The following is a 22967-nucleotide window of genomic DNA, read 5'->3' on the forward strand; positions in this document are numbered from 1 at the left end:
AGGAAAAGATTGCAGATAAAAAAGAGTTTGTCCCATGCTACCATGCACTGGTGCCTGTCCTTGCTGTTGAAGGTACTCGAACTGTAATTTTGCCACTGCTTGCTGATTGTAAACAGAACCGCCAAAATTCTGAGCGGTGTCCGAGGATGCAGAGTGCCACACCACCCTACTAGCGCACTGTCACTGCCGGCCAACCACTGGCCCGCTCACCTCATTCATCGGCATCAAGTGGGTTGGTGGCATTGCGGTTGATTGTAACCAATACAAACCAGGGCGATGTCTTTCGCAGCAGTAATGCAATCTAGGAGCCCTGAGGAGATTTTAGTAAAGGATGTTTTCCCTCTGCTGGGAGAGAGCCCGCTCCCTCTGTACAAGAAAGAGGGCCAATGATACTTCAAGATAAGGCAGGGGAGTGGATTGTAGAATTACTCAGTGGCATTACTACTCCCCTGTGGAACTTGAACTGTTGAATTTGTCAAACTTTGGCTGTGATGTGGAAAAGGGGAGTAGGGGTGATTTGAGCCTGGCAGTATGCTTGGTATTCACGAGGATGCTTCTCAGGCTCCCAGCAAGATTTGATGCTATTAGAAGCCCTATTCAAATGTTAAATAACTACAGCAGGACTGTACAAATAATCTTGCTTAGTTTGGTTTCTTCTCAGAGAGTGTCTGGTCCACTATTGCCAGCAAAGGATTCTGATTTGTATTTGACTGAACTGCCATCACAGTTTACTGGGTTGATGGGCCCTGGTTCTCTACACTAAGGTGTAAGACGACAGGTACGCCCACGGTATGGGAAGATATTGGAAAGGCAGGAGTGAACTTGCCCCACGCAGGAGATGGAAAAGTCAGGCAGCCTGCAGGAGGAGTTGTCTGGGTGCACTTGGTTTGATTTAGTGAGCATGACAGCAGTGGAAAATGACCCTGCCTCGAAGTTGACTGTGGAGGCTCAGCCTATCATTACCGGGATGGATGATACTCTGGGCCAGTCTGGAATCTCAGAAAGGGAAAGCCTGCTTGATAAGATTGGCACTGGATCTCAGGATGTTATCATGAGGAGACATGGGGAAGCTGATGCTGCAGAGAAAAGCACTTTGGGTTGTCACACATATCCGGCTTTGGAGACAATACCTTGACTAGTAGAGAAGCGATAAGGCCTGCTCTTTAAACCATAATGAATCAGGATATGGAGACAGATGACTAGCCCAGTGCCACTGCTGCTCAAAGAAGCTTTGGAATAAGTCAAAGGCCTACAGCCTCAGCAAATCATCTTTGCAAATTAGATGAAGCAGAGTTTGGCCGATTTGCAGTTTGTTGCGAGGAACTTGTACTGTGGGTAATGAGAACATGCTTGAAATAGCCTCGTCACTGTGGACAAGATTTGATCAGAAGACCAAGTCCCTGAATGAAAGTTAGGAATATTTGGAAAATCATTCAAGAGGATCCAACCTAAGGCTAGTGGGGTGCCTGAAGGAAAAGAGTAAACTTCTTGTATGGTGGAACTAGTCGACTCATTAACACACTCCAATGTCCTACCTGAGGCCCCACAGAGCCTGATTATTATGCAAGATCACAGAGTACCTTACCAGATTCCATGGAATGCGAGCTATCCTTACTCTCTGGTCAATTTTTGGGATTATAGGAGAAAGAGAAGATTCTGGACAAGGCTATTAGAGGATGGGCTTTTTTGTTGCAAAAAATATATACTTTGAAGATTTTTTCTGATATGACGATTAACACTGCGCGCAGGTGCAGAGAGTTGAAAAAAATAATCACTTCATTTCAATCTGCAGGTTCCCAAGCTTCTTTGAGACATGTGGCCAAACTTAAATTACTGTTTAAAGGTCACTTTCATGTCTTTGCCGAAATTAATGAGGCACAAGAATTCCTGGCAGAAATAAAACGGATGGATGTGAACAGATTTGGGCTGTTACATGTGATCCTGTGTGCTGGAAAATAGCTCTTGGGTATTGTCTCCATGCCTTTACATCATACTGAGATATATTGGATGGGTGGGATGGAATTGGGGGTAGGTAGGTGGGTTTGGGCTGGAAGAAACAACACCGTCTCATAGTGTTGATCCCCATTAGGCGGGGATGGAGAGCCTTGTGAGGAGGATGGGTGGGCCTCCTGCTGTGGCCTGGGGGGGCTGGAGGGTATGGGTGTACTTGGGAGGGGTAAAGGTTTTTGGCTTGCAGTGAGAAAAGGGTGGCTCAGTGTCAAAGATTTGTTAGTTCTGCTATAATATATCAGAATAATGCATTGTCAGTAGCCTGAAGGTGGGCAGGGCTGGCTGGGTAGACTAAGCTGTGATACCAGGATGAAAAAGGAAAATCAGTTTGAGTTCCATAAGCCTGCAAGGTTATGCATGTTTAGGCACTGTAATATATGACTAGAGAATTGAGATGCACTTTAATGCACTTTAATGGGGCAAGCAAGCTGCTTAGGAAAGGACTTGTTTTTAATGTATGTTATAAGGTGCTGGGGAGTTTTACGAATTTCTTTATTTTATTGCACTTGTATGCACTTTGCACTTTCCATGTAGCTTTTTTTGCACCTTTAGGCATGCTGAAAGGTTGCCTTGCTGTTTGGGATATGTAAATCAGAATAACGTGTGTTATTTTATTGCAAGGAAGAAAAAAGGTGTTTTCCCTTATTGTGAATGGGTTGAACAATATTAGGAAGAAGAAATCAGTGGAAATATAGGTGAAAAGTCATAAACCTTCAGTGATTTTTTTGCAGGAGACTCCTATCCCTCATAACAGGACATTCAAGTTTTTTTTAAATTAATTCTTTTTATTAAATATCGTCAGCACAACATATCATTCTTAACATACAGAGGAGACAGTACGTTCCAAACAATTAAGTATCTGAATTACATAGATTCAACTCGTAGTGTACAGCATGGGACAGTTAGGGTGGTGTGAGGCTATCATCCACATTCATATGTGTAGGCGGGGTACAAATATCACCACGGTAGGAGTTCCAAGGCCCCCAGACCCTGTTCCATTTCCTGGGACACCCCTGGCTATATAGACTGACTTTTCTCTGAACATACAGCAGTCTAGGTCTTCTTTCCAAGGTTCTTCCCCAGGTGGTTGAAGGGCTCCCCAGTGTTGTGCGATGTTTCTCTTAGCAATGATTACAGCTAGAGTGGCCCAGAGCTTTGAGTAGGAGGTAAGGTCTGTTGGTTCCCATATGTTCAGGATGCACCTACGTGCCTCCGGAAGCAACTCAACCTCAAACACCTCACTGAGGACGCGGTGATTAGCGCACCAATAAGTTTGTATTTGGTCACATTCCCATATTATATGTATGAAGGTACCTTCACTCCCACATTTTCGCCTGCATTCCCCACTTTCTGCTCTACCCATACGCACCAGACACGGCCCCGTTATGTAGATTCTGTGGAGAATCTTGAGTTTAACTAATTGCAATCTAGCCTGAATTGCCATCTCCCTTGGGGAAGAAACTGCTTGCCTCCAATCCTCCTCGTCAAGCTCAAGTCCGTCTCTTATCCATTTCTCTTTAAGTGACCGAAGTGGGTCTTCCATATTATTGATTAATTTTGTATAAATCAGGGAGATGTCCTTTTCGGGCAGGTGACCATCCAATAACCTATCCTCCAAAGGGGAGGCATCCGGGAGGGAAGTTCCCCCAGTAAGACGGGTCCCGAGGGCATGACGGACCTGGAGATACCTAAAGTGTTCAGCGTCTGCTAGACTATATTGCTGTTGGAGGGAGGCAAACGAGACTATATCATCTTTGACCCAAAGATCCTTGATCTGGGAGATTCTGATAAGGTCCCACTTCTCAAATCCCTGGGTCTGCCACAGGGTTCCCAGTTTTTCAGAATCCCACAAGGGGGTTGCCAGTGTGAGCCTGTGGTCCCAGCCCAAATTCTTGTTTACAATATGCCAAACATGAACCGAGTGAGAGGTTGGACCTGTTAAGGAATATTTACGGGGTATAGAGTAGAGTGCTCTATTGTAGTTCCCTCCCGGCAGGATTCATCTATCCATAGCGTACCCTGGGTCGTCGAGACAGCCATAGGACCCCAGATTTATGGCTGCTAGATGGGACGCCCACTCACATTTTTTGATATCTGGGAGGCTGATGCCACCATCGTACCAATTGAGGGTGAGTTTAGAAAGGGCGATTCTAGGTTTTCCATCCCACAATAGGTCTCTCTGGATTCTCTCAATTTCTTGAAAATATGATTTGGGGACCGAGTCTAACGAGTTCTGGAGGGCATACAGGAAGTGTGGTAGCGCCATCATTTTAAAGAGGGCGGCTTGCCCAGCAACGAGAGCAGCAAAGACTTCCAGTTCTCTATATCCTGTTTCAATCTTTGCATAGGGGGCTTGAGGTTCCAGGTGAAGCGGAGTGCAGGATTCAGCGAGATGAATATGCCGAGATATCTAGGCAATTCCTGGATCAGGCAATTCCTTTGTAAGACAGGTATTTCCTCCCGAAGGACGTAAATGATGGACTTGGTCCAGTTTATTATGAATCCTGAGTACCTGCCAAACACTGCCAAAATATCCAATGTGCACACCAAGGACGCTTCCGGGAAGCCAGGTATAGCAGAATATTGTCCGCATATAGAGAGATCCTATCTTCCTACCCCGGGGACCAGCGCAGACCGCGAATAACCGGATCCTTGCGAATCCACACGGCTAGGGGTTCCAGAGCCAGGGCAAACAGGAGCGGGGACAAGGGGCATCCCTGCCGTGTTCCACGGCTTAACTGAAATACCTCCAATTTTTTATTGTTCACTACTACTTGTGTCATGGGTTTCGAGTACAGTAATCTAACCTAGCTCATAAAATTGGGCCCAAATCCCATTTTGTCGAGTACTGCAAAAAGGTACGGCCATTCCACCATGTCGAAGGCCATGGTGGCATCTAGGGAAACCAGGATCGCGGGCTCCTGGATGGTGGCAACTCTTCCCAGCACCCTGTGCACTCTGCGCAGATTTACGGCAGTGCTCCAATTTGGCATAAAGCCTGACTGATCGGGATGTACTAAGCTGTCTATCACTTTTACTCAACGAATTGCCAGTAGTTTTGCCAGGATCTTGGGTTCCGCGTTAAGAAGGGATATCTGTCTATATGAGGCACAATTAGTTTTGGGTTTGCCTTCTTTGTGAATGACCACTATGTTCGCTATTCTTTGATCAGCCAGGAGCATCCCCTCTCTCTGCTATCTATCAACATCGAGCGAAGGTATGGGGTTACCTTGTCTGGTCAGAGCTTGTAGAGCTCGATGAGTATGCCATTGGGACCTGAGGCCTTCCCCGATTGCAGAGACCGTATAGCATGGGCTGTTTCGTCGTCCGACAAGTCAGCCTCAAGATAATCACGGTTTTCGTCCATCAGGGTGGGATGTGTGATATCATGGAATAATGAGCAAGATTCTTCTTCAGCGTACTGTCCGTTCGTGCGGTGCACTGTCTGATAATGATCAGCAAATCGGTTAGCAATTTCTTGCGGATCAGTAACAGGGTCAGTATCCCCTTCCCTCAGGTCAGGCACTAGACGACCGGCCCATTCCTTCTTGTCCAACCGCGCTATCAACTTTCCCACCTTTTCTCCATGCTTGTATACTCTACTTTGTGTTTCCCTACCCTGAACCCTAGCTCTATCTGTTGCCAAGGCCTTAAATTCATCTTGTTTTAGATGCAGTAAATGCAGTTTCTGCCCCGTGTAGTTCTTCTTCCAAGCGATGTACCTCGTCCTCTGCCTGCACTATATCTTTTTGCCTATCTTTCTTCTTGCTGGCTATCAAGGACGGGGCCTGCCCACGGATTACTGATTTGTAAGCCTCCCACAATGTTTGGGCGGAGGCCACCGTTCCCTCATTCTCTTGAAAATAATGGTCAGTGGCCTGGATTAGATCCTTTCAGGTTTCTGGGTCTCGGAGATACCACGGATTTATGGGAGCTACTTTCCCAATTCTCATTTGGCCTATGACTACATGTACCCAAATCGGTGAGTGATCTGATATACCCCCACCTAGGTGTCGGATTTCATGGATATTAAGTGCCTGGGACGCCGGGACCAGTATATAGTCGATGCGGGAGAGACTGCGATGGGCCCCCGACAAAAAGGTGTATTGGATCCTCTCTGGGTTATGTGATCGCCACCCATCCGCCAATCCCATAGCCCCAAGAAATTCGTGCAGCCATCTATGTGCAGGCCTAATGTCTCGTGGTGGGTGCTGATCCAACTCTCCAGAGACCACTGCATTGAAGTCCCACTCACCATGAATAGGCCTACTTGGAGCGATAATAGGATCGCGCCCGGGTCTTTGAATGTGTCCCCCTGGAAGCCCGGGGGTATGTAGACCGAAGCGAATGTTGCAGCTCTACCCTCCCAGAGGCCTGAGATTCCTATATATCTATGTCGGTCATCCGACCATGTTGATTGCATAGTGAAGGGGAACGAGTTCCTGACCATAATGCCTACTCCTCTCGAGCCGGTCGTGAGGCCAGCGTGTGCCACCAGTTTGTACCATCCGTTCGTGCGGTACACTGTCTGATAATGATCAGCAAATCGGTTAGCAATTTCCTGCGGATCAGTAACAGGGTCAGTATCCCTTTCCCTCAGTTCAGGCACTAGACGACCGGCCCATTCCTTCTTGTCCAACCATGCTATCAACTTCCCCGCCTTGTCTCCATGCTTGTACACTCTACTGTGTGTTTCCCTACCCTGAACCCTAGCTCTATCTGTTGCCAAGGCCTTAAATTCATCTTCTTTTAGATGCAGTAAATGCAGTTTCTCAGGGGTTACTGCCCGTGTAGTTCTACTTCCAAGCGATGTACCTCGTCCTCAACCTGCACTATATCTTTTTTCCTATCTTTCTTCTTGCTGGCTATCAAGGATAGGGCCTGCCCACTGATTACTGATTTGTAAGCCTCCCACAACATTTGGTCGGAGTCCACCGTTCCCTCATTCTCTTGAAAATAATGGTCAGTGGCCTGGATTAGATCCTTTCAGGTTTCCGGGTCTCGGAGATACCACGGATTGATGGGAGCTACTTTCCCAATTCTCATTTGGCCTATGACTACATGTACCCAAATCGGTAAGTGATCTGATATACCCCTAGATAGGTGTCGGATTTCACGGATATTAAGTGCCTGGGACGCCGGGACCATAGCACCAAGAAATTCGGGCAGCCATCTATGTGCGGGTCTAATGTCTCGTGGTGGGTGCTGATCCAACTCTCCCGAGACCACTTCATTGAAGTCCCCCCCACCATGAGTAGGCCTACTGGGAGCCATAATAGGATCGTGCCCAGGTCTTTGAATGTGTCCCCCTGGAAGCCCGGGAGTATGTAGACCGAAACAAATGTTGCAGCTCTACTCTCCCAGAGGCCTGAGATTCCAATATATCTACCTCGGTCATCCTACCATGTGGATTGAATAGTGAAGGGAACGAGTTCCTGACCATAATGCCTACTCCTCTTGAGCCGGTCGTGAAGCCCGCGTGTGCCACCAGTTTGTACACCCACCTGTTCATTGCCTTACAGGTGTTCCCCACTAGATGTGTTTCTTGTAATAGGATAACATCCAGGGCTTGCCTCTTTACATACTGATGAACAACACTACGTTTTACTTTATCACCAAGCCTGTTGACGTTCCAGCTGAGGATCTTAATCCCCGTGTCCCACTGCGTACCCATCTAGAACTATGTTTGTGCACTGTTCTCCTGTTACATTACATTCTGGTGCTGTTGACATGACGAGTGTTACTCTAAACTTAACATCTAACAAAAACAATACCCCTCCCAAACCGCCCCACTCCCTGCGTCCCTGCACTCTGGGCTTCAAACTGCCCATGATTCAACTTGCAGAGTGCCTGTCACCCAGAACGTTAACTAAATGTAGAAAAATGGGGTGTGTGATCCTATGTCGCCCCCTCTCCCCCTCAGGCATTACTGTAATATGGACCCTTTTGCGACAACCAGAATTTGCGCATGTCTATAAATCTAAGAGATTCTTGTCTCACATATTTGTCCGATGGTGCTCTCCGGTGTCCACCCCATGCTCCCTCCCTGACCAAGCTTACTTTACATGCAGACCCGGTCCATCACCTACTTCTGTTGGCCATCGCTCGCCAAAGCCAAAGAAAGTTCACCCCATCTGTAGCATGATCAGCGGCTCTCCAACCAGTCCGCTGCTGACTCCGGGTGGTCAAAGAACCAGGCCCTACCTTCGGCCTCCACCCGGAGTCTGGCAGGGAGCAGCATAGCGTACTTGCACCCCTTGTCTCTCAATGTTTTTTTGATACCCAGGAAGGATCAACATTGCCTCTGAACCATTTGGGTGACATCCCAAAAAAAGGTTATATCTGCATTCTCATAGCGGAGAGGGGGACCCGCTCTGGCATGCTGAAGTATAACGTCGCGGTCTCGAAAGTTGAGGACTCTGGCCAGGATTGGGTGAGGAGGAGCTCCCGGTTTTGGGTGATCCCTGGGAACCCTGTGGGCCCTCTCTATGACAAAGAACTTTCCCAGTCCCTTGGGTTGTAGGTGGTTCAGGATGAGGTCTTCAACTAAAAGATCAGTCGCCTGGCCCTACTTTGGAACTACCAAAATGCGCACGTTGTTGCGTCGTAGGCGCCCTTCATAGTCGTCCAGCTTAGCTTCCGCGAACTTCCGAAAGGTCTGTAAGTCTTTCACCTCTGTTTGTAGCTGGGAAGTGTCCTCAACTAGGCTAGTCGCGGTGATTTCCACCTGTTTAACTCGTTCGCTATTTTTATTAAGATCCGCTCATAGCAGGTTGACGTCTACGGTGATGGTGTCCATCTTTTGTTCCAGCGAGGTCTTTATCCCGGCTATGGCCTCCATAACGTCCTTGAGAGTAGGATTTGGGTCTGCTGTTTCCTGTATCCCAGCGCTTTTTTCAGTAGGTGAGGGATCTGGTAGGGAAGTCTTGGGGAGAGTGTACCAGTCCAGTCTGTTTTGCTGTATGGGCTTGTTGCCTCTCGTGGATGACATTTTGCCTCCTCCTAGGTGCCCCAAGTACGCCAGTAATGAAGAGGATGTGGCAGGGCCAGATCACTGTATCCCTCCTCTGTACCCTCATCGGGTGTCAGTCACCATGGCCTCACACTGGACTGTTCCGCCAATACCGCACCTGGGGGCCCAACTTCTCCCTGGAAAGACCACGTGTAGACAGGGGCTCTCGCCACTCCGCTATCGCATTTGAGGCATCTGTACCCGGGCCTAGTACCTCACACACCCTGCCGGGCCGTATCGAGTAGCTGGAATGACAACCAGGAATGCAGTGGCCAAGCGTTGTACTGGGGGATATGGACTCTGTCTCTTAAATATCAATGGAGTCTTGATACGATGGAGCCTGGCAGTCTTGGGCTCATGGCTGCAGCTCACTGGGGTAGATTTGGCCGCTGGAGCATCCTGCCGCCCACAGCAGCATAAGAGTGACGGTGGGCCCGGTGTTTCAAAGCGCCACATTCTTCCTATGCATGGTACCCTGCGATGCAGAGCGGAGCGGGGTTCCCGCTCCCTCTGTGCAGTGTCGCAGTCCCCCATCCTCTGGGCCGCACCTCAAGCCGGAATCACCACTTGCCTGTATCCAAGGGCAGGGCAGCGCGGCAGTCCCAGGGTCAGCGGCCCAGCCAGTCCAAGTACGTGGGCACGCACGCCACCCAGGCTCACACGCGAGGTCCAGCGTGTGCACCCGCAGCAGGCCGCACTCCAGAATGGGCGCTATCTAGGCCCCCGGATGACTGACAGACCCCGCAGTTGCGGGAGAGTGCACCGGACATCTTCCGATGACTAGATCCCCTTACAGGGTAACGGATAAAATTGCAGAATATTCGGGGCAGAGACGGGCTTCACGGAGCTCTGCTAAGCGACGGCCATTTCTCTTCGCTGCTCAGCCACGCCCCCCAGGACATCCAAGTTTGATATGTTTAATACCTGGGCTGGCTTTAGATGCTTCTCCTCTGTGGAAGAGGCCCAAAGGTGGCAATTGGATACAAATGGGAGGTGGTGCTGGGTGGACTGCATGATTGATCAAACCCGGCTTACACTGGTTACTGTATATGCCCCGGTCAAAGATGATGCTGCCCCATTTAATAAATTACTTTTGTCATTAGTGGGTGCGGAGGGAGAATTGATTGTCATGGGGGATACTATATATATGCAACAGGCAGACCTCGATCCTTCCTCTAGTAAAATCACACAGTTGAAGCCCCACATTGCAAAAAGATTTGCAGAACTCCGGAGGACTTGGGTATTGATAGATCCATGGAGAGTTGTGTGTCCTTCTAAGAGAGAATACACCTGTTTTTCAAATAGGTATAAAACAGCGTCTCACTACTTTTTTGTTTCACCTTTGTTTCACCTTTGATGGGTGTTAAAAGTGTGGATTTGCTTCCTAATGATTTTTCTGACCCTTCTGCTCTGGTGTTAGAAATAACCATTAAGAAGTCAGGCCCCAGCAACTGGGTGTGGTGCTGTAAATTTGAGATAGAGAGCTTCTTTTATCAAAATAAGTGGTCTGCTATGACTGGTATATTTTTTGATGTCAGGAAAGCTTCCCTACACACCATTATTATTTCCAGGGACATAGCTCCGTATAAAGCAATCCTGTGCAAAGCTCTACCTATTGCCAAAAGGTTTACGAAGAGAGTAATTCTGTGGGAACGTTCTTGGCATGGCAGATGAGACAGTAGGCTTTATGAAATTCAATTAAAACAGTTAAGTGTCCCAGAACGGCGAGACTTCACATCGGAGGACGATGTTAAGGCTGTGGTTATAGAACATTATAGTAATATTTATAATGCTTGGAGGTTAATCTGTTTGAATTAAACTCTTTTTTTAGACCCTTTTTCCATACCTGCTCTTTTATATGTAGATAGTAGATTGATAGATAGCCCATTTCTGCTAATCGAATTACAGAAGGTAATGCATAGCCTGCCCGGGGGTAAGGTTTGCGGCACTCACAGATTCCCTGTGGAGGTTTATAAGACCTTCTCAGAGATTTTAAGCCTTTATTTATTGGAGGCTGCTAACTTTATTTTTAAGGGTGATTTGCCCCCCCTCATCTTTTAAGCAAGGGAATGTCATTTTCTTAAAAAGGGCAAGGATCTAACTGATCCCAGCTCTTACCGTCTGATTACCCTTTTCCTACATGGTTTAAAAAATCATAATGAAACTATTGGCAAACAGAAGTGGTGTCTTATCTAGTACATAAGGACCAGAATGTTTTTATAGTGGTTGGCAATTGAGCACTAATACTAATTACCTAATAGCGGCCTTAGATATGTTTCTTATGTATCAGACTCCTGTGGGGACTTTTCTGTTGGGCTCAAAAAAGTTGTTGGACCTGGTGGTCTGGCCGACCCTTTTTGCCATATTAGGAAAAATTGGATTTTCTTCCCAGATTACAGACTATATTAGGAGGATGTATTTGAGTGCAGAAGGCAAATCCATTTTAAATTTTACAGAGATAGACTGCATGAGGGTTCAGCACAGAACTAGGTAGGGTTGCCCACTCTTGCCAGATCTCTTTGTTTTTTTTATTGAGCTCTTGGTGATAACAATGCAGAATGAAATAACTATTTAAGTCCTGTCCCTTTTATGCCAAGAATAAATTGTATGCTGACAAAATCATGCTTTTGCTTGCTCATAGGGAAGAATGGCAGAGAAGGGTTCTCGATATTCTCCCAGCTTTTCAATTACTGGGCGGGTATAAGGTGAATACTAGAAAAACAAATGTAATTCTGAGAACTTGCACCGCTGCGGAACATATTCCAGAGTTTAGAGACTACGTTCATGCCCATCCTAAGCAGTATTTGGGGGACTATGTTTTGGAACATGAAGGTTAAAAGTCCGTGTTCTGGATGGATGTCCCTTCCTCTTACTTTGTTAGGCCGGGTTGCCTTAATTAAAATGGCTACCCTTCGTTTATTTAATTTCTCAATTGCCACAGCACTACTCACTATTAACCCTACATTTTCTAATGGAATAAACTCAATGAGGTCTTCTTTTTTATGGAATAAAGTCAGCCCAAGGATAGCACAACACACTTTATCTCATAGCATGGAGGAAACGGGCTGGCCCTCCCTTGCTTGTAGATGTACTATTTTGCACATTTTGCAAAGACCATGTAAGGGTTCCTCAAGAAAAGAGCACAGTATTATAAGGTTTTTGATATCCATTATGTGAATTTGGAAACTCCGTTAGGCCACCTAGAGTTAGAGGTTGAGGTATTTATGGATCCAGCTAAGGTAGCCAGATCCAAAAGGAGTGGACTTGCAAAATTGGGTGATTTTATTTCACAGAATGACAAATGGAAACCGTGGGACTTATGAAAAAAGATGGCTACTATGTGCTCATGGTACTTTGTTCAATGTGCTACGTAAGATCGATTCTAAAACTATGTTAACCAAGAAGGAGTAGGTACTGAGTTTGGTGGAAACCTAGAATATTTGGAAGACAGGTCAGTGAAATTGATACCTGTTGTGCTGTGAGAAAGTAGACCTGCATGCTTAGATTTCAGTTAAATGGCTCAGGGAAGAGAATGTGATAATATCAGAGTGTGATTAGTGAAGAATCAATTAGTTTAATTTATCAACCTTGAGGGGGGCAATTTTTGCAAGATGCACTATTTCGTAAAATGGCTGGTATGCCGGCCTCGCCAATGTTTGCACAAATTAAATCAAAACTACCTAAACCAGTGCTTTAGGTGTGGAATGGTAGGGGATGGAAGCTGGACCCACATAGTTTGGTTTTGTAGTAAACTCAGCCATTTTTGGGAGGGTATTTATAGCTTTTTATACAATCTGCAAAAGAAGCTACTGCAAAACCATGTGCTGGCGCTGGTGGCCATATGTCCAATGTCAGGTGTACCAATAAGAACCCCTGTTTCGCTCACTAGTGGGAGAAAATGAACAAGTTCTAGGAACAGTAAAGGATGATTGTGGTGAGGTCTGGTAGCATAAAGGCTTTTGGTACTATTTGTTGATTTTGGTTGAGGAAAGGGGGTTTAGAGGGGGTGCAAGGACTGAGATCACGGTTAATTAGGCCTGTCGATAGTTAACAGCTGCATGCTTCATTTTCTTCCTTTTGTATGGCATCTTAACTAGTTAAGAAATTTCTTTTTAGGTGAATAGCTATGAATCTACTTATTTATGATGTGTATAAATGATTGTTTTGATTTCTATGACACTGTACCACCAAATAAAAAAAGAAAAAGAAATGCAAAGTTTTCATTGATTTGATCAAGGTACTCCATGTGGCCAGTTCTCCATAGAAGGCCACTGGGTTTCTGGGTAGTTCTTTGTCACTTCTCCCTACCCTGCATTAAATCCCTTACATGATATAAGTAGTCCTGATCTTTCTACTTGCCATATGGGTTCTGACTGCAAGCGATTTGATAACATCTCGCCGACCCTCAAAGCCCTCAACTGGCTACCCATTTTGAAGGCAGATGCCATTACTATGTTACTATGTTACTGGGTAATTATAGAGCGCGCGGCTACTCCCAAGAGGGTCCCGGCGCTAAGGAAAAAGAACCAGTGACAGAACTAAACAGGACGCCCCGAGGCCGCTGTACTCTTGCGCAAACAGCCAGGTTTTTAAACTGGGTCTGAAGCTAAGGAGGTCCTGCACCTCATGCAAGGCTGGAGGCATGTTATTCCAGAGCCGAGAGGCCACCACCTGAAACGACCGTCCACCCAAACGAGAGCGGGAGAACCTTGGGATCTGCGAGAGTAGCAGATTAGAAGACCTTAGACTTCTAGATGGAACATAGTGCTGGCACCTGTTTCTCATATATAAGGCCCCAATATTGTGGAAGGCCTTATAAGCCAGCACCAAGGCCTTAACAGTTACCCTCTTGCATACTGAAAGCCAATGCAAGGACTTCAGGCGAGGAGTCTTGTGAGTCCTGAGGTCCACCATAAGTATGGCTCTAGCCGCGACATTTTGTACCACCTGGAGGCGGCCAATAAGATAATCCGGAAGGCCGACGTAAAGAACGTTTACATAATCAAGACGGGATATAATCAGTGCTTGTACTACTATTTTCCTGTGGGAAACTGAAAGTAACGGGAGGAAGTTATGCAGCATTTTCAGTAGGCCAAAACATGTGCCCGCCACAGCCTGAACCTGGGATTTCATGGACATATCCGTGTCCAATTTTACCCCAAGATTCTTGACAGTTGTGACTGAGGTAGCAGGAGGAGACATGTTCTGTGGCCACCAGCCACGCCACTCTCCCCGGCATTGTGACGAAGAAATAATTTCAGATTTCTCCGAATTGCACAGTAGTTGATTCTGTTTAAACCACTCAAATACTGCTGACAAGCAGATGTTTATCTCGTTCCCATTAAGGGCCTCATCCTTACCACACGGGAAGAACAATTGTGTATCATCGGCGTAAGAAATGATTTTAGCGCCATAGTGTTCTGCCAATGGCGCCAAAGGGGCCATAAACACATTAAACAAAGTGGGGCTTAAAATAGATCCCTGTGGGACACCTACATTTAGTCGCGGAATAGAGGCCGCAAAATGGGGTGACCAAACTGTTTGCTGACGATTTTCCAGATAAGATCTGAACCACTGCAGGACCGTGCCCCCAATACCACATCCTTGGAGTCTACCCAAAAGGAGTTCATGGGGCACGGTGTCAAAAGCTACAGCTAGGTCCAAGAATATCAAAACTGCCTTCCCTCCATTATCAAGTGTGGCTTTAATGGATTCAGAGATTTCCAAAAGGGCTGTTTCCGTGCTAAAATTAGCTCGGAAACCGGATTGGCTTGGATGTAAAACACTGTTGGTCTCAACAAACTCTGCAACAACCTTATTTACAAATTTCTCCAAGGCCTTGGAGAAAAAAGGCAGCAACGAAATTGGCCTGTAGTTGCTGGCTACAGAAGGGTCGGCGGAAGATTTTTTTAGAAGAGAAAGAATTCTCCCATGCTTCCAACTATCAGGCATCACTCCTTCAGCCAGAGAGAGGTTCAAAACCTTGTTGACGGACGGGTTTTTCACCTCTGCAACAGATGCGAGAATTTTCACAGGGCAGGGGTCTGAGGGTGAGCCTGATTTCAGTGATCTCATTATCTTTAGTGAGTCATCCAGCGTGATTGGAGGAAAGTGCAGTAGGGATCCACCGTCGTTGGGTAAAACAGGAGGGGGGTTATCAAAAATAACTGCTGTGGCTGCGGGTACTTCCTCCAACAAAGAGTGTATAGTAGTGATTTTTGTATGGAAATAGTGTGCAATGCTTGTCGTCCATTCGTTTGTGGGAATAAAAAGATTTTTTGTTGCACATGGGGCAGAGACATTTTTGACAATTTTAAATAGTTCCTTACTTTTATTGCCTGCTTTCTCTATTTTTAAGGACAAGAAGTTCTTTTTTTCCAAGCGAGCTTTGGCATAATGGGCTTTTAATGCCACTTTATAAGTTAACTTATCCACGGAACTAAAGTCCTTCCTCCACGCTCTCTCAAAACATTTGCAGAGACTTCTACTTTTCCTAAGAGTCTCAGTGAACCAAAGGGCTGAGGCTCTGCCGCCATTAGCAGCATGGGGCTTAGTAGGAGGAAGCTCATTTGCACAGGATTCCAGCCAACTTTCTAGAGAACATAAATCGTACATTAAATTGTCCCTAAGACAGATAGGATGAGTTTTAAGTGCACTGCCTAGTGCTGCCACGGTCATCTGATTAAAAGGTCTAAAACTTCTGGCGCGCTCCGTGCATTGTATATGAGACAGAAACGATTTTTTATTTATTCTAAAAGTAAGTAGGCAATGGTCTGACCATAGAATAGGGCAGGGCGGGTCCATTACAATCTTATCCGTTGAAAAAACCTGATCAAGGATATGGCCCTTTTCATGCATAGGGGTAAAAACATACGGGGTAAGGTTTAACATACTAAAAGATTCATACAGTTTCAAAGACTCAGGATCCGTACAAATGATCCATATGAATATTAAAATCCCCAAGTACCAAACATTGTTTATATTTTGCAAGTATAGGAGCAGTAGCATTGCCTAGTGACTCCAAAAAACGTGTCGCCTGTCCTGGTGGCCGATAAATTAAAGTGCTTGCAATTGACTGGTGGGCAGATACCAGTAACAGAAAACCGAGACTCTCGGCATCATCCAACTCTAAAGTAGGTAGGACAGTGCAGGTAAGCGAACTTTTATAAATAATGGCAACTCCCCCACCTCGACCACCCCGCCTATCTTTCCTTAGTAACAGGTAGCCTGTGGGGATGGCGTTCACAATAGTAGGATTGGAGCCTTCGTGTAGCCATGTCTCCGTCAGAAACATAACATCAGGTTTAAGCTCAGTAAGCATATCAAACATTTGAAACTCGTGCTGTTTCAAAGAGCGTGTGTTTAAAAGCATCATTATTAAATCATTATTAGCCCTAGAATTCTGCAGCACAGAGGGACATAGGACCAGCTTTCCAGGCTTCGCTAAGCTTCCTACATCAGGGGGGGAAAGAGTTACCCAGTTGCAGACACTACAGTTAAGACCCTTCATGTTGGCAACAGAAAAGGATTGGGGATGGCAACTCATGCACTTACCAATTGCCAACAGACTTTTCCCACTGTAGCCTATGCGACTGTCCCTTGAACACAGATTACTTGGTGGCACAGAACCAGCATAACCGCCTCCGGGACGTTGATGGGCGCAGACGGGCTTGCATGTTTTTAAGGCCCCGGGTGCATGAAAAACTAGACCGCGCCTTAGTTAAAATGGCGGGTCGTTGCGATTTCCCCCACTTCCTTCTAGTCAGGGTTTGATTCCTGCCGCCAACCACACATCAAAATTTTCCAAACAAAGTAAAGTGCAGTTAGGAATTATAAGATTTTCTAAGAGCACACGAACAATTCAACAATGTGCAAAGATCAAAATATCAGCAGCAACGAGGCGGTGCAGCTGTCTGCACTACCACGGGTTCGAGCGCGCTCGTGCAGCGTCCTGTTTTGAAGGCCCCGGGTGCAAGAACAACTAGACCACGCCTTAGGTAAAATGGCGGGTCGTTGCGATTTCCCCCACTTCCTTCTAGTCAGGGTTCGATTCAAGCCGCCCACCGCACATCAAAATTCCCCAAACAAAGTAAAGTGCAGTTAGGTATTAAAAGATTTTCTAAAAGCACACGAACAGTTAAAAATAGCAGCTTCACAGATATTCAACAATGTGTAAAGAGCAAAATATCAGCAGCAACGAGGCGGTGCAGCTGTCTGCACTACCACGGGTTCCATTACAAGACTGCATGCATTACACACAAAGCTCTTCACCAACAAACCCTGTCTTATAAACTCAACAAAGCAGGGTGCTCCTGATCGATGAGAAGCACCAACTCTCCCCTCCTCATCCCCCCTTTGTTCAGTAAGAAATCTACCCAATCTCGCTCCTTCTCTGGGAACGCCCCCAACATCTGGAACCCACTCTCCAAGGACCTGCGCTGCAAACCCTCCTACTCCAGCTTTAAAAAAAACCTTAAATTCCACCTCCTCAACAAATACTTTGGTCCATAATCCCTCTTCTGACCCTACTCTATATCTCCCCCTGTATAAATAATCCTTTTTGCTTTATCCTTTCTCTCTCCTTGTCCCCCACTTTAGTCAGCCACCATCTTTTCTGTTACCTGTCCCCCACTCTACCCCCTCCCCATTTCCCCATCTTTCCCCTCCCATCATTACCCTTATCTTGTGTCCTTTGCTCGCCCTACTACTCCTCTCTAGTTCTCTCCCCCATTTATTTTATTTTGCCGTTCATGTCGTGTTAATACTCCAGATTGTTGCCCCCCCTCACTCTACTGCTGAGCCCTTCCTGGGTGTTTTTATTACCTTTGTAAAATTGCTGTTCCCTCCTCCCATGTTAATTACCTCTCCATCCCTTTTTATTTGCAAACCATTTGTAGTGTTGTAGCTGACTGTTTTTGTTTTACCCTTATGCCCTCCTCTCATGTATATTGCTTGTGCCCGTCCCTTTTTATATCTAAATCAAGTTGTGTTGTATTTGACTGTTTATGCTTTACCCTGAACAATTGTTTATATTTACTGTACTGCTTCTGCTCCTGTATAGAGCTCTGATACCCATGGGTCTATCCAGCGCTATATAAAACCTTTCACATAAATAAATAAATAAACCTTTCAAATACATATGGGTTCTTCAGATGCCGAACTTTCAATGGTACCAGTTGATGATGACAACATAGGATGTGTTTCTAACGTGATTTTGTTGTTTTCTACTGCTGCTCCGTGCAATGACTGAGCTGTTGTCCCAAATTAAATGATATACTCCCAGCAGCCTTTGGAGGTGTCTATATGCTCTCATTTGCCTGATGAGGTCCATGTTTTTATTCAGACTGCCTCTGGTTAGTTTGTCAACATTGAAGATTTTTCTTCAGACTTCTGCATACTTCCTCGCGTGGTGCGTGTGCACTGTTCTTTTGCCTAAAACAGACTTACCTGATTCCTCTATGGTCCTAATGGTGGATATTTCTTTTGTTATTTTTTTTCTTCCTTTGGATGGATTTGTTACAGTATTCATTTTACTATGTGTTAGACCTGGCACCATTGGCGTGAGTCTCCCTTCCTTTTTCCGCTGTGTCTCCTCTGTTTTTGCTGGTTATAGATGCTCTGGGCGCTGTGCCGCTGCCATTCAGTGCCACAGCGCGAATGCTCCCTTTGTAAAGATGACATATGAATTGGTACATCCATGATTGGCTTATTCAGTTTACCTGTTAGTCCCTAGTAGCGTGGCCGGTGTGTGCCCAGGGCTGGTAAACCGAATGCTGCTGGTGGGCCTGCAGCACTGGTTTGTGCCACCCACAGAAGCAGCTTGTAAAGTGTGTCTCAGACCTGCCACTGCAGTGTCTGCGTGCAGTCCAGAACTGCCATCTTGGCTGTGAAGTGCACCCGCTTCCCAGCCCCTAAACCTTCCCTTGGCATCATGTAAGCCCCCCTTATGATAGGGCGCATTGTATGTGTAAGGTAGGACATGCCCTGTTGTATGTAGCATGTCCTAGTGGTGAATTACACCCAATTTCGTTTTTCACTACTGTAAGGCTACCTGTTCTCCATAGGCCAGAATGGGAGGTCTGGGCTATTACATCCTATAGTCCTAACTGACCCACAGAACATGGTAGAAAAACGAATCTAGTATGCCTGAGCTCAGAATATTAAAATACATCTTTTAGTGAAGGTTATTTTTATATTCTGTGTTTGAAACTACCACTTTTAGAGTATAGGTACTTTCTTGCCTAAGCCTTCCAGTTGCTCTGCTATTATGTGTATTGGCTGTCTGGTTTTGGAGGGACAGGGCAGGCTGAGTCAGACCTGGGTTGAATAGAGCGACCTGCCTAGGTGTGAGGGGAGGGGTAGCTCCTGCACTTGAATAGGGCTGTGCCTGGCAAGGTGAAAGCTGGCTCCACCTCCCACTGTGCGTCTGAGGCAGACCCCCTCTTTCTGAAAGGAAGGATGCAGCCTGATCAACAAAGCGCTCCAGGGCTGGGCAAAACTGGTTCTGGCTGGGTTCAGAGGCTTGGGACCCCTAAGAACAAAGACTTTGGGGGTATAAATATTTGTGCACAAACCCCTACAATTTGTATTGCTCCTGGATAACAAGAAGAACCTCTGTCCGTGTGGCTACAAGAATCTGCAGGAGAAGGACTGTCCTTGTGCTTGTGTGCTGTTTCTGGGACTGGCCTGCAGCTGTTACTACTGGACTTCAAGAAGAGGAAAGGAACTTTGATTGGACTTTTATTTCTTTTGCTACAGCAACTACCCAAGGGCTAGGAGAGAGCTAGCCTCCTGCTGGAGTCTCAGGCACATCAGACTCCACCATCAGCCTCCTGTTTCCTCCCAGCGAGGATTACTATCTGCAGGTGAGGTTCCTGTGTGTTCCAGGACCTATATTTCTACTGTTGAGAAGAGAGCGCTGAAAATCATCGCTAACCTCCGTTAGCGAGCCGCTGCAGCTGGTGAGCGTGAGAAAAATCGCCACTCCGCTGTCGCCGAGCGCTCGCTAACCCCGAAGATCGTCGCAGCACCTGTCTGCGGGCCTGAAAACGCCCGCTATCCGAAGATCGTCGCAGGACCTGTCTGCGGGCCTGAAAACGCCCGCTATCTGAAATCATCGCAACAGGATCATCGCAGCGCGGACGCCGAGCGTTCGCCATTTTCCCCGCATCGAATCCGGATCGTCGCTCCCTCGCGGAGCGCCATCTTTGTCAACGCAGCAAGATCGCACACGCAACAGGCTCGGTGCATCATCCTCCCTTTGCGGCAAGGATTTCATCGCATCACCGGCTTAGCGTGAGGAAGTTTGTCGCTTTGTCCTGCCCGCAACCCAGCGCATCATCCTCCCTCGCGGTAAGGATTCAACGCATCGCTGGTTAGCGTGAGGAAATTTCTCGCTACAACTCCTTAGCGACATTTTTGTTGCTTTGCTCCAGGAACCAGATACTTTGTGAGTAAAAGGGTAGCAGAGACCACTGCCTTGAACTAAACATCATTTTGTGCATCCTGAACTATTTTCCCTTGCAGCATTTCTAAAGTAATTATATTTTTATAGTATTGTGGAGTTTTACTGTTATTGGTCTTGTGATTAAGTCTATATAAAAATACCTATTTTTCATAAATACTTGATTGGTGTCCATTTGTAGTGTTCCTCATTGTATTACTGTGTATGGTCATAAATGCTTCACACACTGCCTCTGAGATAAGCCTAGCTGCTCGTGCTACGTTACCACAGGGTTGAACAGGGGTTGTCAAAGGGTGTAGGCTGCTTACTCTGACTTAGGGAGAAGGGTCCCTACTTGGACAGTGGCCAGCCATTGCCAACTAGAGACCCCCATTTCTAACATTGGTGGTCAGCGGTGAGGATCTGGACTTGCATTTTTGATTGCATACAGTAATTATAGTGTACACTACTAGTGAGTGCAGACCATAACACAACCACGTACGTTTTTGAGATTTTTGATTCTATTTTTGATCGATATTGCCAGTTATTATTACAATGGCCAAGCCCAGATCCAATGCCTCTGAGGATCTCTCCTGGGAAGAAGAGAAATTAGACACCTACAATGGCAAGCAGCTCAAATATTTTTGCAAACGCTTCACAGTCCCTATCACAGGTCTCACTAAAAGGGAAGAGTATTACAAGGCGCTGAAGGCCTGGTTAGAAGCCAGGGATGCCCCAAAGAATGTAGAAGAGCCTGTGGAGGGAGGAGAGGATGCAGGAGAGCGGCAGGACGAAATTGTAGATTTGGTAGGGGATAAAGCAGTTTCCAGCCCGGGCACTAGTGTGTCCTCAAGGGGCCTGACTCCAGAAGAGATGGAGGACAGGGAGAGAGATAGGCGGCATAATATGGAGATGGCTAAGCTTAAATTGGATGGTCAGAGAGACCTAGAGAATAAGAAGTTGGAAGTTGAGATAATGAAGATAAAATTTGAACATGAGAGAATTTTGAGGGAGTTGGAGATTAAGGCCAAGAGTATTGAGATCTCCCCCTCTGGTGGCAGCATACCGGTAGTGCATAATGAGAGTAGAGAGTATATACCTAAAGAGGTTATTAAGGATTTTCATAAAAGTGAGGATATTGGGCAATGGTTTGCCGCTTATGAATTAGCTATGGTGTCCCACCGGGTCCCTGAGAAGGATTGGGGAGCGGGGTTGTGGGGACGCTTTGTGAGTGAGGGGAGGGATATCTTGTTGGACCTACCCCCAGAAAGTAGAATGATTTATGCCCACATGAAGGAAGCTTTGATTACCCGCTATGGTTTGACCCCTGAAATGTACAGGCAGAGATTTAGAACTTGCAAGAAGATAGAGGGTACCACGTGGGTAGAATATGTGTCTTTTTTTGGCAGAGCAATGGAGCGCTGGGTAAAAGGCAGCAAAGTAGAAAGTTTTGAGCAACTGAATGACTTGATTGCATGGGAGCATTTTTCTAGTAACTGTTTTCCTGAGCTACGCCAGCATCTGATAGATTGCAAGCTGACTAACCCTAGGAAGCTTGCTGAGGAGGCGGACCGCTGGGTGAGCACCCGGGTTCGCAAGGGTCCAGTGGGAGACTTCGCCAAAGGTGGGCAGGGTCCCCAGCAGAGAGGTGGGGGGGACAGGGGTAAACCAAGGGAGTTCCACCGAGGGCCCCAAGATAATTCCCAAGGGAACCAGGCAGTGGTATCCCAGCCTCCCCCAGATAAGAAGCCAGTGCCTCCAACAGGTAATCCTGTTCCAAGGAGGCCCCCTACTTGTTTTAAGTGTGGCCAGGTGGGCCACAGATACTTTGACCCCCAGTGTCCCCAAAAGGATACTCCTGCACCACCCCGTGCACCGCCCCGCCAGCTTGCTAGTGTAGCCCTGGGGGAGGAGGAGATGGGTGCCCCCGGTGGGTGGGACCCCGTAGAGTTGACCCTTGTCTCACTAGGAGACTTTGAAATGGTTCCTAAGCCTGCACTGCCTGATAACACTAAAAAATACAGGCAGTGGGTAACCATCAATGGCCATAGAGTGGAGGCTCTGAGGGACACAGGAGCCAGTGTAACTGCTGTCAGCTCCCGGTTGGTGTCCAAAGAGCAGGTTGTGCCCCATGCATTCTACCCAGTAGTGTCTGCAGACAACACAGAGAGCCACTGTGAGGTGGCTCAGGTTCCCTTTGAGTGGGGGGGGTCTCAGGAACTCTTCAGGTAGCTGTGAGGCCCGCCATGCCTGTGGACTGTCTGTTGGGCAATGATTTGGAGAACTCCCCGTGGGCTACGGTGGAGAAGAGAGCTCACTTGCAAATGTTGGGACTGCCTGAGTGGGCATGTGCTACCACTCGGTCCATGGCAGCCAAAGAGAGTATTGAGAAAGACCTGGAGCCTGAGAATATGGCCCAGGTCCCTGCCATAGAGGGAGGGGGCAGGGGGCGCGGGAAACCGGCCCCCTTGGTTCCCACGGCCCAGGAGGGAGCAGACCCTG

The sequence above is a fragment of the Triturus cristatus genome, chromosome 8 (genome assembly GCF_964204655.1).
Source record: "Triturus cristatus chromosome 8, aTriCri1.1, whole genome shotgun sequence".
Classification (NCBI taxonomy): domain Eukaryota; kingdom Metazoa; phylum Chordata; class Amphibia; order Caudata; family Salamandridae; genus Triturus; species Triturus cristatus.